The sequence below is a fragment of the Mesoplodon bidens genome (genome assembly GCF_964165515.1).
Source record: "Mesoplodon bidens genome assembly, chromosome: 3".
NCBI classification, from domain to species: Eukaryota; Metazoa; Chordata; class Mammalia; order Artiodactyla; family Ziphiidae; genus Mesoplodon; species Mesoplodon bidens.
The window spans coordinates 150,446,201-150,462,577 of record NC_138178.1 but is presented as its reverse complement, the minus strand read 5'-3'; positions in this window follow the sequence as shown (position 1 = coordinate 150,462,577).

Genomic DNA, 16,377 nt, shown 5'->3' with positions numbered 1-16,377 from the left:
GAGCAACTAAGCCCGTGTGCCACAACTACTGAGCCTGCGCTCTAGAGCCCGTGAGCCACAACTACTGAGCCCACGTGCCACAACTACTGAAGCCCGTGTGCCTAGAGCCCGTGCTCCACAATAAGAGAAGCCACCGCAATGAGAAGCCCGCGCACCGCAACAAAGAGTAACCCCCGCTCGCCGCAACTAGAGAAAGCCCGTGCGCAGCAACGAAGACCCATCACAGCCAAAAATAAATAAATAACATTAAAAAAAAAAAGAAACAGACTACAGACCCTGTTCGTGGTGAGGGAGGGGGAGGAAGGTCTGCCTCTAACAAAGGGTCTGACTCAGAAGCAGTGAAGATCTCCAGTGTTCTCTCTTGAGTTCAGAGTTATGCTTATACCCAGAAATGAACCCATCCTTGGAGCCATGTCCATGGGAACAGGATTTGGCTGATGAGCAGCCCAAAGGCCTACTTGTCCCTGCACTCTGCCAGTTTGTCTCCTTATCACCACCCCACCCCAACCCAGGGTTTGTGGGTCTCAGCCATGTAGCCTTGAACACGAGCTTGACTTGGACTGAGCTCACTGGGATGGGGGTGGGGTTTGCCTTCTTCCTTATGGGGAACATCTCTTCCAATATGTAGCCTGTTGCTGTAGCGAACAAAGCAGATCTCCCCACACTTAGTGGTGATTTACATTCCTTAGGGAACGCTGTGAGCAAATCATCCCCTTGTAGAAAGAGCTAAGAGTTTGTGCTTGACAGAGCTTATGAAGGAAAAGTCCCCAGGTGGAAAGAGATTAGCAACCAGAGCTAATTCCAGCAGAAATGGAGCCCATCGTGCTTTTCTGTTTGGGGAATGTCAGAGAGGTGAACAGGACCTGAAGGCATCTCTTCCAAGGTTTTCACCCAGTGCCTACTCTATCCCTTATCTGTGGATCTTGCTCTGGTCCCAGCTAGGTTACCTGCTGCTTCCTCCAGGAAGGCTTCCAGGGCTGCTCTGCCCCACTGACCTCTCCTGTTCCAAGCCTGAACCTTTCCCTTTTCCACTAGGACAATCAAGATAAGATGGGATTTGGGGGGCAGGGGTTTAGAAAATTTCCTAGGAACTAAAAAAAGAATAAAATTGAAACAGACAGTATAAAAGCCTAGAAACTGAGGGATTTATGGCACTCAGTAGCATTACCCAGGGTAAGCAGAGTTTGCTTGCTTCCCCCCCAGGGCCCTCTTGTAGGTAGCATCAACTTCCCAGAAGAAGGAGGTCTCAGCATTATCCTTGATGCCCTACTCCCTTCCCCACAACCAATCTCTCCACTGTATTCTCCCCCAGAAGTGTCTCAAACCCATCCCCTGCTCCCCATCCTGCTGACTCTGCCTTATTCATGTTCTCACCATTTCTTTCCTGGACTCTGCTATAGCTTCCTCATCAGTTCTCCAGCCTCATCTCTTCACTCCAGCCTTTCTACACCGAATTTCCTCCTCTCCTGGGCTGCCTGAGGAATGTCTCATGCTTTAATAAAACTCAGCTCAAATGTCACCTCCTCCAAGAAGCCTCCTGGGACTTCCCCAGATAGGGCTAATCATTTCCCTCTCTGTGTACTTTTCACTTACCTTATGAGAGTATTTATCTTGATGTGTTGGAATTGCTGGTTAACATGTCTAGCTACCCCACCACCCTTCATGGCAGCTCCTCCAAGGACACAGACTTTGGCTTTTACTTTGTATTTTCAGAGTCTAGCAGGCGAGCTGACTTTCATTACATAGCAGAAAATGCTCAATGGAGAAAGGAAGGGAAAAAGAAAGGAAGGGAATGGTGAATGGAATGGAAACTTTGCACAGCTGTAGATGCTTCAGTTCCTGAGCTGCCTCCTATATCTTGTGAAGGATAAAAGGTAATTTCCCTAAAACAAACTCGTACTGGTGCATTGGCCCACCATTCTCTGTCACAAGTTTCACATGGTGCTGATGGCCCTTACACTTCCTTCAAAGCTACTGAAGAGGCTTACAGTCCTAAAGAAGAAACGGCCCAGGGAGATTAGGCAAGTGCCTAAGTTCTCACAGCCAACTTGTGACAAAGAGCAGACTAGAACTCAGGGCTCTTGGTGGGCCAGAGACCAGGGCCCTTGACACAACACCAATGGCCTCACTTCAGTTTTCCCTCCAGGTGACAGCATATAATTATCAACATTAGTATTTAGAATTTATATGCAGCTTTTGCTTCACTGGCTTTTTTATTATCCTTTTGATTAGTAATTCGGTATGCAGCCCAGATGTGGAGCAAAGCCAGGGCAGGGAGGGGAGAAGCAGAGGGAGGCTAAGGCCAAGTAGGGGACCATGATCCCCTGTGAAAGAGAGGACAGAGGTGAGTAAAGGTGCAAGAGGGCACATAGACTCAAGGGACAGTGTGTTGTGAGGGGGTGGGGGATGTCTGTACAGATGCTATATGGGCCTCAGGTTGAGTGGTCCAAGAGCCTGTCTTGGGGCTTCCACTCTGATGGGGCAGAGGCAAGAAAAGCAAGAATATATTCAACCCCCAGCAGGTTAAACACCAATATCAACTCTGAGACAGACCACAAGGCTTAGGGAGTTCTCTGCCCAGCCCTGAAGAGAAGGAGACCCAAGCTCCATGACGGGGGCTATAGTGCATGCTAGGAGCTAAATGGAACTGGTCCAGATACTCCATGTCATGTGGGAGTGAGGGTGTCCCAGAGACCACCATTCAGTGTGCTTTGGTATCTTTGGATGGGGGAGGGAGGACTCCCACTGCCAGAGCCTGGTTCTCAGTGCCTCCTTCCATCCCCAGTCCCAGCTTCAGCTTGCTCTGGGGTTTACTTTGCAGGCCCCTATTTTTCTTTTTTTTTTTTTTTTGCGGTACACGAGCTTCTCACTATTGTGGTCTCTCCCGTTGCGGAGCACAGGCTCCGGACGCGCAGGCTCAGCGGCCATGGCTCACGGGCCCAGCCGCTCCGCGGCATGTGGGATCCTCCCGGACCGGGGCACAAACGCGTGTCCCCTGCATCGGCAGGCAGACTCTCAACCACTGTGCCACCAGGGAAGCCCCCTGCAGGCCCCTATTTACCTTCAGAAAATGAGACTCCTCTCCTTTCCCAACCTCCTGGTACTATGGTGAGACTCAACCTTGTAAAAAAAATAGCCTCAGCCACTCCTAACACTCAAGATGAGGATACCTCCGTACTTAAAAAATGGAAACTGATGGTGGGGGAGTGGGGGGCGGTGATAAAGAGCAACACAGTCAGGGAGACAAAGCAGCCAGAAACTTTGGCTGGTATCTGAGGCTATCAGGTACCACTCTGGGAGAACCGAGGGAACACTCACCCACTGAGGGCCTATTTGGGGCCAATGTGTCACACATGCCATCTCACTTTGTCCTCATATGACCCCTATGAGGTGATTCAGCTCCCTCACTTTGCTAAGAAGAAACTCAAGGCTTTGGGAAGTTAAGTAACTTATTCAAAGTTATATAGTTAATAAGAGAGACACTAGGACCAAATCTTAGGCCCACAATCTTTAAAGCCTGTGCACTTCCCAGCACAGCACTGTTATCTCTAAATCAAGAGAGTTAATCTCTATGAGCCTGGCGTCTTCATGTGTAAAATAGAAAAAGAAAAAATATATATATATATAGCCTCATAGAGTTGTTAAGAAAATTAAATGTAAGATAATATTGGTTAAAAACATTAAAACCCGGCGTAGTGTCTGGTACATAGTAGGTGCTCAATAAGTGGTTTTTGTTTGCTTGTTTTTCTTTTTACGGCAGATCAATGTTAAAACTCTGGGCTTGGGTGCCTAGGGGCTCCAAAATGGGAGTACCGCCCTTCCCTTCTGGGGGAATGCGGGAGTAGGGTGAGGAAAAGGGCCGGGAAAGGGGGCTCGGCTCCAGGAACCAGAGACGCCAGTTACAGCTGCGCGCCCATCGCTCCGCTGCCTCCTCTGGGCTCCCCCGACTTCCCGCCCCGCCCCGCCCCGCCCCAGAGCGGGTCCGGAGTGCCTGGTGGGCTGATTCCGGAGCGTTGAAGGGAGCACGGAGCACGGAGGCGAGAGAGAGGCGGCGGCGGCGGCGGCGGAGGGAGGCGGGGAGGCGGGGGACCCTCCTCGCTGCTCTCCCAAGTCGGCGCCGAGCCGCCTCGGGCCGGGCTGAGGGCTGCGCGGCGGCGGCGGGGCCGAGTCAGGATGCGGGGCTCCCGGGACCGCGCCGGGCTGGGCGGGCTGCGGCGGCGGCGGCGGCGGGTGGCGGGAGGAAGCTGTCCGCGGTGCTGAAGAGGCGGCGGCGGCGGCGGCGGCAGCGGCAGGGACCCGGGGCCCGGAGCAGAGGAGCCCTTCTGGGAGCTTCACCGAAGCCGCGAGGCGGGGGCGCCGTCGCTCACCGGCTCATGCCGGGCCCCCCAAGCCCCGCGGAGGAGGTGGGACTGCCCTCTGCGGGACAGGTAAGGAGCCGTCTGGGGGCGCAGCGGGAGCGCACAGCTAGGCGCCTAGGGGATATTAAGCTGGGGAGGGCAGTGGGACCCCTCTCAGCGATGGGGGCTCTGACTTCCTGCTGGCGGCCCGAGATAGCGCCAAGTCCATCCTTACCCTTCCCCCTACAGGCTGGAGAAGCTGGGAGGGGCCCGAGGGACTGGGCCCCAGCCAGGCACCTGCGTACCCTGACCCTACACCACCAGGCCTTGACCCCGACCTCGGGCAGCTCTGAGACACCCTGCTCACAAGGAACTGTTGAGAGTCTCTTGGACTCCTGGTACCCCAGTCCCCACCAGGGCTCTGCGACACTAGGGAAATCTGAGCCAGCTTCACTAAGCTCCCCTCTCCTCCTCCAAGCCTGTTCATAAGGGTGACCGGGTGGCTCTGGTCCCTCCTGCCTCAACATTTCTTTGCCCTCAAATGGCCCTTGGGCCAAGGGATGGGCCAGGCCCATCTCTCCAGAGAAGGAGGGAGGTACCAGAAGATACCTCAGTTTTTTTTCCTGTGGCCCCCTGGACTCTCATGGAAGGAGGCTGGTTTTGCAACACGCTGCTTGGTGCATGAGGGCAGAGCTGGGGAACCTGAGTCCCATTTTCTATCATGTGACTGAATACTGGTGACCCTAGACAGAGCCTCCATTTGGAGTCCTCCCTCTTTCTGGCAAGAGCATGCTGAATGAGCTCATTCAGGCCTGCAAAGTGCTTCCAGTTCTTCAGAGCAGAGTTCTCTGAGTGGCAGAATGTAGTGATCAGAATAAAACTGCGTAGAGGAAGACTGGCCTATCGCCGTGGCTGACCACCGCTTTATCCCCATCCTCTCAACCCAGCACAACTTCTCCACCGTCAATCGTAGAAAGAGCACTAAACTAGGAGTTCCTAGCTGGGCGCTGGCATTTACTGCCTTTAGGCCAGTTACCTGAGCTCTCAGAACCTCAGTTTCCTCATACCTAAAGTGGCGATAAGCTAGCTGCTCTGTTCACCTCAGGGCACTGCCTTAGGTGTCAATGAAACAACGCCCATGATTGAAGCCTTGTCAACTGTATGCCACCATACAAGTGTGAGCTGCTCTCACTGTCCCCATCCACCAGTCAGGCCTGCTGGCGGAGACCTGACCATTGCCACCCTTACCCCATTTTCTCCCAGCCCGGCCATGGCTTTCTTTGTCCTTGGCCTTCCTGGGGCACCAGAGTAAGTGAAGCTCAACTTATAAATCTTGAGGAACCCAAAGGGTTCCCTCCCCTTCTCCTCTTCCATCGTCACCTATAGAAGACAATATAGGGTGAGAGTCTGACTCACAGTTTTGTTCTGTTTTGTTTTGTTTTTTCCCAAGAATCACAGATCTAGGGAAGCAGCTCCTTGAAGGCAAGGACTGTGTTGTTTTCCTCTCTTTGCTTGCCTCCACACCTCCCCTCCCCCATAGCACCTGGAAGATAGTAAGGACTCAGTAGTTGGGTGTCAAATAAGAGAATGAAGTTTTAAAATATCTCAGAATAAAAGCATTTGACTGGAAGTCAACAGCCCTGTGTTCTGGTGCCAGATCTGCCACTGACTGTCTGAGACAGCTCCCTTCCCCTCTGTGGGCTTCAGTTTTCTCATCTGTAAAAGAAGAGGGTTGAGCTAGATGAATTTTAAGATTCTAAGCCTTGATGTTCTGTGGGGCTCTCTGAGGGCCAAGCCCACACATCCCTCAGCTCTCCTTGAACACAGGATACCAGCTTTATTAACCTGGTTTGGAGGGTAAGTTATGTCCTCTCCGTAAAGAACTAGATTTTATTAATGGAGTAGAAGGGAACAAAGGAACCAGAAAAGGCCACGTATGGTTTTGGTGTTTTCTTCAGATTTCCCTCTCTTCCTTATTTCCCTGAGAAAGTCATGAGGGTGTACAGAGTTGCTGAGCTGGGAGGGTCCCTGCCTCCAAGCCAAGAGGCCAGGAAAGCACTCCCCCCCAGAACATCACTGTGAGTAGCCAAGGGGCCAGGGACCCAGCCCTAGGCCATTTCCTCCCAGGGATGCTTCCTGGTAGGGATCCCCCTCCTAAGAAGACTAGAGAAGGGCACAGTCTGGAAAGATCCATCCCTGGGGAGAGTTTTTTAATTTAAAAACAAAATGATCTTCTCTGACAATAATTTTCCTCAACTGCGGCAGGCCCGGTGATGTTCAGAAAAACCTTAGCTAATTGGCACTTGGGTAGAGCTGAGTAAGCCATGCCAGTGACCTCCCGCACTTACCCTGCAAGCGCCCAGCCAGGGTGGGGGACTCAGCCCCTCCCCCACGTCAGCACTTTCTGGCTCCCCGCTGCTGGTGCAGCACCGGCAAGAATCGGCTCTCGGCTCTCCGGAGTTAATGGACGGTCACTAACCCTCATAACAAAGTGACGGCAACGGTGGCAGCAGAAAGCATAGAAAGGGGCTTTATTTTCTGCGAGACTGGTCTGTCAGGGTGCTGGCCTGCCGCGGGGACTAGAACAGTGCAGCACCCCTCCTTCTGCAGCTGTCTGGATAGACTTCCCACCCCCAGAGCTGTCAGGGTGCAGGGCACCTCTCTGGTCACCCAGGCAGACACATCTGGCTCCTCTCCCAGCCAGGGAAAACTACCCACTGGCTACTTCTTATCTTCCCCTCCAGCCCCCTCCCTACTGAGGCTCCCATTCTGACCCTCTTCACAAGGCCTCAAAGGGAAAAAGAGAGTCAACGCGGGCACATGACTTGTTGATCTCGGTTATCTGGAGCTGGGGGTGGGGAGGGATGTGTGGCTGGGAGATCTGAGGAAGAGGAAGAAATCAATGCGACATGGTCATTAAGAAATGGTGTGTGTGTGTGTATGTGTGTGTGAAGAAAGAGACTGAAACTGAAATACTCACATGCAGGCCCCTTCCCCTGGTAGCACACACAAAATGACAGAGGCAGAGAATATCTGGAGAAATCTGTACATTATTAATTACCTTCAGGTTCAAAAGGCCAATTCATCTGTGCATCCTCAAGGGACTTCCAGCCCTAAAGTACACCATTCCAGGGAGAAAAAAGCAGAAGGAACAGGCTTCAATTTGGGAAGAAGAAACATCCCAGATCTCTAAACCTTTGGCACTTTACAACCTCCTTCCCTTCTTAGGGGCTCGGTGGACAGCCTGCCTGGAGCAAGGCCCCCTCTGCTACAAACCAGGGGACACTAAGGACTGATCTCATTCCTGCTTTTTGTATCCAGGTCCTCTCGTCTCTTGCCTCCTCCTTTATTCTCTCTCCCTCCTTCCTGCAGCTCCTCTACCACCCTGCCCCCTCCCAACCTCGCCCCCCTGCCCCAAGCAAACCAAGCAGGGAGTGAGGGCCCGATGCTAGATGTGTTATCTTCCACCATTAGATGCACTATTTGATTCTAAGTGGTTGAGAATGAGCTGCTTCAGTGGGGAGACAGGTTGTTTCAGCAAGAATAATGATTTGATTTCCACCTGAAAATGGACTAATTTGAGTAGTGGTGTCACCATTCCAATTCTCCCAGCAATTTTCACCTTTGTCAGCTACAAACCCAGCCCCCAGGCAAGCGGATTTTGCTCTGAAGGAGAGGCAGTCCAGCCTATAGAAGCCCAGGGTGGCAGTGGATAAAAAAGAGGGTGGACTGATGTTCCCGGGAAAAGAGCAACTGAGAAGCTTCCCATTGGAGCTGAGAAGCATTGCAGCTGTTTCTGTCTCTTTCCTGGGTTTCCCCCTCAGCCCTCTTCTCCTCACTCTCCACAGGTCCTTCAGTCATTCTCAAATCTCTCTCCAGCCCTGACCAGCACCCAGGGCTTCAACTCTATACATCAATTGCCAGGTGGAGTTTCTACTCTTATATCCCAAAGGCACTTTTAAAACCAAACTCAAACACGTATTCTCACTCTGCTCTTCCGTTTGCGTGTGTGTGTGTGTGTGTGTGTGTGTGTGTTTCATTTTTCCAGCTTGGTACTTGACGACCCGTTTCAATCTAAATATTCTTTTTTTTTTTTTTTCAGCTCAGGAAACACGTTCTGCTTTTACTTCTTTATTTACTATTTTTCTCCTCCAGTGTCTCTGTTCTGTCTTTCTGACACTCCTGTTAGGTGGATGTTCGATCTCCTGGGACTCTCCTCCATGTCTCTTCACTTGCATATCTTCCATCTTTTTGTCTTTTTGCTCTATGTCTTGGGAAATTTCATTAACTTTTTCTTTTACATTAAAAAGTTAGTCTTTAACTGTGACCATTCTATTATCCAGCTTCTCCATTGAATTTTTGAAAAATTTAGACAATTATTTTCAATTTCAAAAATACTTTTTTGTTCTTTGACTGCTCCTTTTTCATAGAAGACCATTCTTCTTTTATGGATGCAACGTCCTCTTACATCTCTCTAAGGACATGAATTGAAAAAAAAATTTTTTTTTTATTAGTTTCTGCTCTACAACAAAGTGAATCAGTCATACATATACATCTGTTCCCACATCCCTTCCCTCATGCATCTCCCTCCCTCCCACCCTCCCCATCCCACCCCTCCAGGCGGTCACAAAGCACCGAGCTGATCTCCCTGTGCTCTGCGGCTGAAAGAAATTTTTAATATCTTTTCTATAACTTGAATGATTTGGGAATCTTATTGGGTCAATTTTCTATCTGTTTATTTAATCTTTCTCTTTTATTTTCATGTAGCTGTTTTTCATAATCCTCCGAAGTTGGGTAAGTTTGTTTCCCTAACAGGCCTCTCCTTTGAACAGGAATTGTTCTTACTTCTGGTGTTTGGGACTGTGAGTGTCTCTGTACTGATTTCTTCACCAGGGGATCTTATCTGTTCTTTATCTCCTAGAAGTTTCTCTGTGCTTCTGATCCACTGATATCATTCTTTTCTGTTTTCCAGTTTTGTTGTGATTTTATTCTTTTGAAAATATATGTCTTGTCATTTTAATGGAAAGTTAAGAGGGAGAAGAGGTGGTCATTTGTGCTCAGGCTGCCTTCTTGAACCAACAGCTTCCCCCCAGATTTTTTGCCTAAGTTGATGGCATCACCTTCTACTTAATCAAAAAAAACCCCAGAACCTGGGAGTCATTCTTGCTCCTACCTCTCCCTCACTTATAGTTAGTCTCAAAGTCCTATTCATTTAGCCTCCTAACTACTCCTCAGGTATGACCCTTCATCTCCATCCATTTTGCTATAGATCAGGTTCAGATCCTCACCCTCTCCTGCCTGCATTTTTACAATATTCTCTTAACAGGACTTCCATTTTCACACTCTTCAAATCCTTTCCGCTGCCACCCAGACTGCTCTGCCTAAAACATGGGTATGACCATATCACTTCCTTGCTACAACCATCATTGGCTCCCCACTGCCCAAAGAAAAAAGCTTCTCTGCAAGGAATAGGAAGCCTTCCCACCTCTCTTGCTTGACTCCATCAATACCAAGCCACCTGGTTTCCCCTCTATAACACCACCCCATGCCTCTGTGCTGTTTCCTCTGCTGGAAATGCTCTTCTCTCATTGTCTCACCTAATGAGTCATTTTTTTCTTCAAAACTCAGTTCACATGTTACCTGCTGTGAAAGCCTTTTCCTAGTTCCCACCATCACCTCCACTCCCATCTCATGACAGGAGTCCCACATCAGGGCACACATAACACTCCGTAGACCGCTAGCACAACTTACTCCATGGCACTGAAACTTTGTATTTGCTAGTCTGTATTCTCCACTACTCCTCAAAACAGGTACCACTTCTGGTTTATTTTTGCATTCCAAGAACTGGTCTGAATTGCTTAAGAAATGTTTGTTGTGCAGAACTAAATGTGTCCCAGCCAGATGTGCTCCACCCATCCCAGTACTGGAAAGTACTTTCTTAAGGAGGAGACTCAGCACACCTAGCTTATTCATTCACTAATTCATTCACTCATTCATGAAATCAACTGTTTCTGGAATGCCTACTATGTGCCAGTCAAGGGGCTGCAAATATGAGGGACAGACACACTCCCCACCCTCTTGAAGCTCACAAGCTCTGGTGAGGGAGAAATACACTAATAAAGGAATTACACATATATAAATAGAGACTGTGATAAGCTCTTGGAGAGGAAGAGCTGGAGCCTGGAGAGCAGATAACCAGGCAACCTAAATCTAGGCTGAGGATGGAGGGGTGACCTCCCTAAGGAGGTGACTTTTGAGCTGAGAGCTGAAGTATTCTGATGTGCATGGAGACAATGCTTCTGAGCAGTGCAGCTGTGAGGTAAAGGAGAGGGAGAGGACAGGAGCTGAAGGGGGGAAGTGGCACTGAGTACAGTTATCTATTCCTGCCTAACTACCCCAAAACTTAGTGGCAAAACAATGGACATTTTATTATATCTCACAATGTTTAAGGTCAGAAATTCATGCAGGTTTGAGCTATGTGATTATTCCACTCCATGTGGCATGGACAGAGGTCACCCTATGGTATTCAGAGGACAGATGGGCTGGTTTGAAGAGTCCAAGATGGCTTCACTCATGTCTGGCATCTTGGGGATGACCAGAAGGCTGGGCTCAGCAGGCTCCACCGACCAGAGCATTACACACACAGCCCCTTCAGCCTGACGGTCTCAGAGTAATCCACAGCAGCTCAGGGTCCCAAGAGTGAGTAGTCTAGTGAACAAGGTGAAGGCTGCATGGCCTTTTATAACCTGGCCTCTGAAGTCTCATAGCATCACTTTTGCTGGGCTCTGTGGTGGAAGCAGTCACAAGCCCACTCAGATTAGACAGGAGGGACATAGACCCCTGCCTCTCGATGGCAGGAAAGGATTGGCAGTCGGGTTTTACAGTTATCACTTTTTTAAGCCAGGGGAACAACAATACGTTTAAGTGCCATTAGGAAGGATCAGGAGTTTGGAGCCTTTGAAGACAGAGGAGAGAGAAAGGATAATCCATTGCGTTAGCTTCCTGAGGAGGCAGCTGAAGCAAAGAAAGCTGAATTCCCCATTTTCCCTCAACTCTGCTGCCTTCCAACCTAACCCCGACCCCAGACTCTTGCTCTCTTTACTGTGAGATGCAATAAGCTTCAACCATGACTCCAAAGCTGGCTTGGGAGCTCTCTTACTTACAGGCCAGAAATCATCAAATCCAGCCCTAAGCCATCTACAAACAGCCACCAAAGTCACAGCACTTCACAGTTTACAGGACAGTTTACATATTATCTGCCTGGAAGATAGTCTAGCACCTATTCTTAAAGACAGCACCTCTTCCCTGGATTGTAATCATTTCTATTTAATCTTCTGCCCTGCTAGGAAGTTCTGGCTTTTATCTTACAGCTTAGAAGCAATCTCTCTTGCTGCACTGAGAGATAGTGGTCAGAGGTTGAGCTCCCTCACAATAGCTCTGTATTTATTTGAATCCAGACCTTAAAGTTATCTAGGCAGCCATCTTTGGGCTGCTAAATCACCGCAAATCTCTTAATCTTTTCTTAAAGCTCCCATTTCCCATTCCCTTCACTAAGGCCCTGGTTTTAACCCATTCAAGACCAAGTCTTCACCATTCTCACACCCACACCATCTATCACAACCCTCTACACACGGGTAGGCTCTGAAATGTGTAGTAAATGAAAGGCCAGGATTTGGACTCAGTTAAACCTAGGTTCAAATCCAGGGTCTGTCACTGTTTAATCTTGGGCAAGTTACTTAACTTTTCTGAGCCTCAGTTTCCTCATCTGAAAAATGAGAAATAATAATAGCCAATTTCATGAATTGTTGTACAGTTTTTTTTGGTTTTTTTGGGGGGGAAAATGAACACATTTTATTTAAGAAATTTAATAAATGATTTTGGAGGATTTATTTGACTAGGTTGATAAATAAAACATTTAGAAAAGAAATATTTGTCAAAGGACCTTTTGTCATACTATTTCTTCCTACTGAGCTGTTCTTTATTTTTTGATTTTTATTTTATTTTATTTTTTTTGCTTTATAACAAATTTAATCAGTTATACATATACATATGTTCCCATATCCCCTCCCTTTTGCGTCTCCCTCCCACCCTCCCTATCCCACCCCTCCAGGCGGTCACAAAGCACCGAGCTGATCTCCCTGTGCTATGCGGCTGCTTCCCGCTAGCTATCTACCTTACGTTTGGTAGTGTATATATTTTGTATATATTTTGAGATAAAGTGTGTGAAACACGGGGCTTGTGTGAGGATGCAGTAAATAGTAGCTGTTACAATTTTACAGGCTTCTGATGAGGACTGGCCCCATCCATTTATTTATTTATTTGTTTGTTTGTTTGTTTGTTTATGGTTGTGTTGGTTCTTTGTTGCTGCACGCGGGCTTTCTCTAGTTGTGGTGAGCGGGGGCCACTCTTCATTGCAGTGCGTGGGCCTCTCACTATCGCGGCCTCCCTTGTTGCGGAGCACAGGCTCCAGACGCGCAGGCTAAGTAGTTGTGGCGCGCAGGCTTAGTTGCTCCGCAGCATGTGGGATCTTCCCGGACCAGGGCTTGAACCCGTGTCCCCTGCACTGGCAGGCGGATTCTTAACCACTGCTCCTGTGGTCTCTTTTTAACAGTATTCATGGTGCCTCTTCCCAGACATTTCAGAGCCCACCAGGCAGTGCATGCAAAAAACTTCCTCTAAGCCTGACGCCCACAGCTAATCCTGAACTTGATGCTGTTCAGGCCAGCATGAGCTCTGATCAGACAGGCCTGGGTCAAATGGGGCTCTGTCGCTCTCCAGCTGTGTGTTGTCAGAAAACCTGTTTAACCTCTCTGAGTCGTATCCTCCCCACCCATGTGAAAGAGGATGGATTCAATGAGATACTGCATTTGAAGCACTTGGCATGGTGTTCAAACAAAGCAAGCACTCAATAGATGGCAGCTGACATGTGATGACACCACAGCACAGTTGCTCTTGAGTCAGACTTCCAGGGTCCATGCCCAGCTCACCATTCACCAGCTGTGTGCCTGTGGGCACTTATAACTTTCTTATGCCTCAATGTCTTTATCTGTAAAATGGAGATAATGATTCATAGTTACTGTAAGGATTAAGTGAGATAATACATCACATTTGGAACAGTGCCTGGAACACAGTAAGAATTTAGTAAGCGTTGAGGTGTTATTATTTCATCCTTTAAATTTGAATTTTTTTGTATTTCTATATTTAGGGTACATTGATTATTAGTAGCATGTAGTTGCATTGTGTTGTTTTAAAAATTTAGTCTTTGTCTTTTTAAAAAAATCAGCTTTGAGGTATAATATACATACAATAATAGTCACTAATTTCAGGTGTACAATTCAATGAGTTTTGTGAAATACCTGCAGTCATGTAACCACTACCATGTTTCTCTCTTCTGTGGAATCTTGGCACCTTGACCCCTCAAGTTCTTGCTCCCTTGGTGATTCTTCAATGCCTTCATATTTTCCCCTAGCTTTTCTAGCTATCATTGGCTGGTTTGGTGTGACACAAATTAGTCTGCAACTGCTGGAAAGGAAGCCCTCTGTCCTATTGTTATTCTCCCGCTAGAATTCAAAATGAGCGTTTAGAACAGTTCAGTTCCTGGCACATTGCAAAAAGCTCAATAAGTAAGTTCTTCTTCTCCCAGTAGAATCCCAGGGTCATGTTGAGCTGAGCTGTTAAAAATCAACCCCTTCCACTCCTTCTACCCTTTCCATACATTTTATAAATATACAAACTAATGTCACACTGTATGACTGGACTCCAGTGCAGTCAGACTCCCGTGGGAGGCTGTATTTGGACTCCAGTGGATTCCTGGATGGTTTCCTGTCCCTAGCCTGGGAGGTGTCATTGTGCTCTCCTTCCCCAAATCAGGGCATGGAAAACCTCAGGGCCCAGTTCACTTCTCAGCTCAAAAGGAAACAAGCCAGGGACTGTGGCTTCACAGACGCACCTCTCTCCCTCTCCTCTTGCGGGGCCCAGACCTCCAGCCATGACCACACATTTGGAGCAATCTTCTTTCATTCAGAATCCCAGACATCTCATGTTTTCCTCTGGAGCTGAGTGCACACACACACACACACACACAGAGGAACATGTTCACCAGCAAGTGTGCATGTACACAGTACCACACACAGTTTGGAAGGACACGCAGTCCAGGTGAGACCAGGCAGCAGAGGTGGAGATGAAAATTGAATGCTCTGCATTCAATGCTGGTCCCTTATTCCAGGGAACAGAGAGAGAGAGGCAGCCCTAAGCAACAGGCCAAAGGTCAGGCCAGGCCAAGGGCAGAGAAGCCTGGGCCTGGAGCCCAGCCACCACCTCCTGCTGGCCAGGACTCGGTACTGGGTCCCCAGGGTCAGCTCAGTGAACTCCTGTGTGGCCCTAGCAGGTTATGGAAAGAACATGACCTGTTAGAGAACCGTGACCCGTGGCTTGGCTGTGAGCAGGTACTGCAGCCCCTGACTTGGTGCAGGTGTGGGTGTGAGTATGCACTTGCGTGCATGCATGTATGTGCGTGTGTGTGTGACGTGCCTCTCTGTGCATACCGGGGGGAGTGGGGGGCAGGTTTTGATGCTGTGCTCAGCCTCCAAACTCAGAAGGAATGCCCAGCCTGGGGAGGTTTTAAACTGATTTTAGATAATTTGGCTCAGAAGAAATCCATTAATTTTTGCCTGGTTTAAAAGTAGTGCATGGGCTTCCCTGGTGGCGCAGTGGTTGAGAGGCTGCCTGCCGATGCAGGGGACACGGGTTCGTGCCCCAGTCCGGGAAGATCCCACATGCCGCGGAGCGGCTGGGCCCGTGAGCCATGGCCGCTGAGCCTGCGCGTCCGGAGCCTGTGCTCCGCAATGGGAGAGGCCACAGCAGTGAGGGGCCCGCGTACCGCAAAAAAAAAAAAAAAAAAGCGAATGGGGGTGGAGCAGGAATAGAAACTCAGCGTACCTAACTGAGTACATGTGCCTATGGTCACATGTCCTTTGGCCCCACATCTGTGGGTCACATCTGCTGGTGGAGGGGGACTGTGACAGGGGCTCCGAAGCTGCCCTTGGGGGTTAGAGAGACTAGCCCTGCTGGGAATATGCCCCAAGGAGCCCAGGTGTGAGCGTGGCCCTGTGAGGCCTCTGCCTTGGGTGCCCAGCTCCCCACCAGCAGGAAGGAGCCCTTCCACGTCACTACAGTCCAAGGGCTCCCTCCCTGCATGTTTGCCCTCTGGAGAGGAAGGAGAGAGAAGTAGTGAGGCCCCTGCATTTGTGAGCAGCCCCGAAAGTAGTGACCTAAGCTCCCCCCCTTCCCCAGTCCCTGTATGTGGAGAACCTTCTGCCACAGCTGGTTAACGCACCCACAGGCCCTCCAGGCACATAGCAGTCCAGTGTCTCCAGCACCATTTGTGCCCTCCCTGGGTGAAGAGCTGGGCACCTGGACCACATGCTCTTCTTCGCGCCCCTCCAGGATTCTTTGTTAGACATTCTTGGAACCCCAGCTCCAACGCCTCACCTCTCGGGCTCTCAGAGCCTCTGAGCCAGGGGCAGTCTCTCCTTGATCCTTTGCCCCGAGGCAGGCAACAGCCCACCCTCTGCCCTCATAGCAACCCAGCCAGGAGAGCCTGGCCTCCCACGGACACTCCTTCACTGCCCTCCCCCAATCTTGCCTGGCCTTCTTCCTCCCCTCACTCTGTCCCATTCCCTGGGCATTACTTCTGGGGCCATGCTCTGTCTTTAAGGCTCCCCAAGAACCAGCTTTCTAGAATCCAGCCACTTCTCTTGGGGCAGAAGAAATGGCCTTTGCAAGGCTTTGGCTGTGAATTCTTGGTGGGGAATAGGACTGGGGAAGATAAACCTAGTCCGGAGGGCAAACGTATCTCACCCTTTACCATGAGAACAGCACCAGCTAGAAGGCCAAAAAAGGCCCTGGCCAGGGATGGGGGTGAAGACAAGTTCTAAAGCCCAGAAATGAGCATAGCAGCCCCTCCCACTTATAATCTACAACATACTTGCATCTCGGCCATCTCTTCGGATCCTCAAAACAACCTCACGTGGTGGGCAGG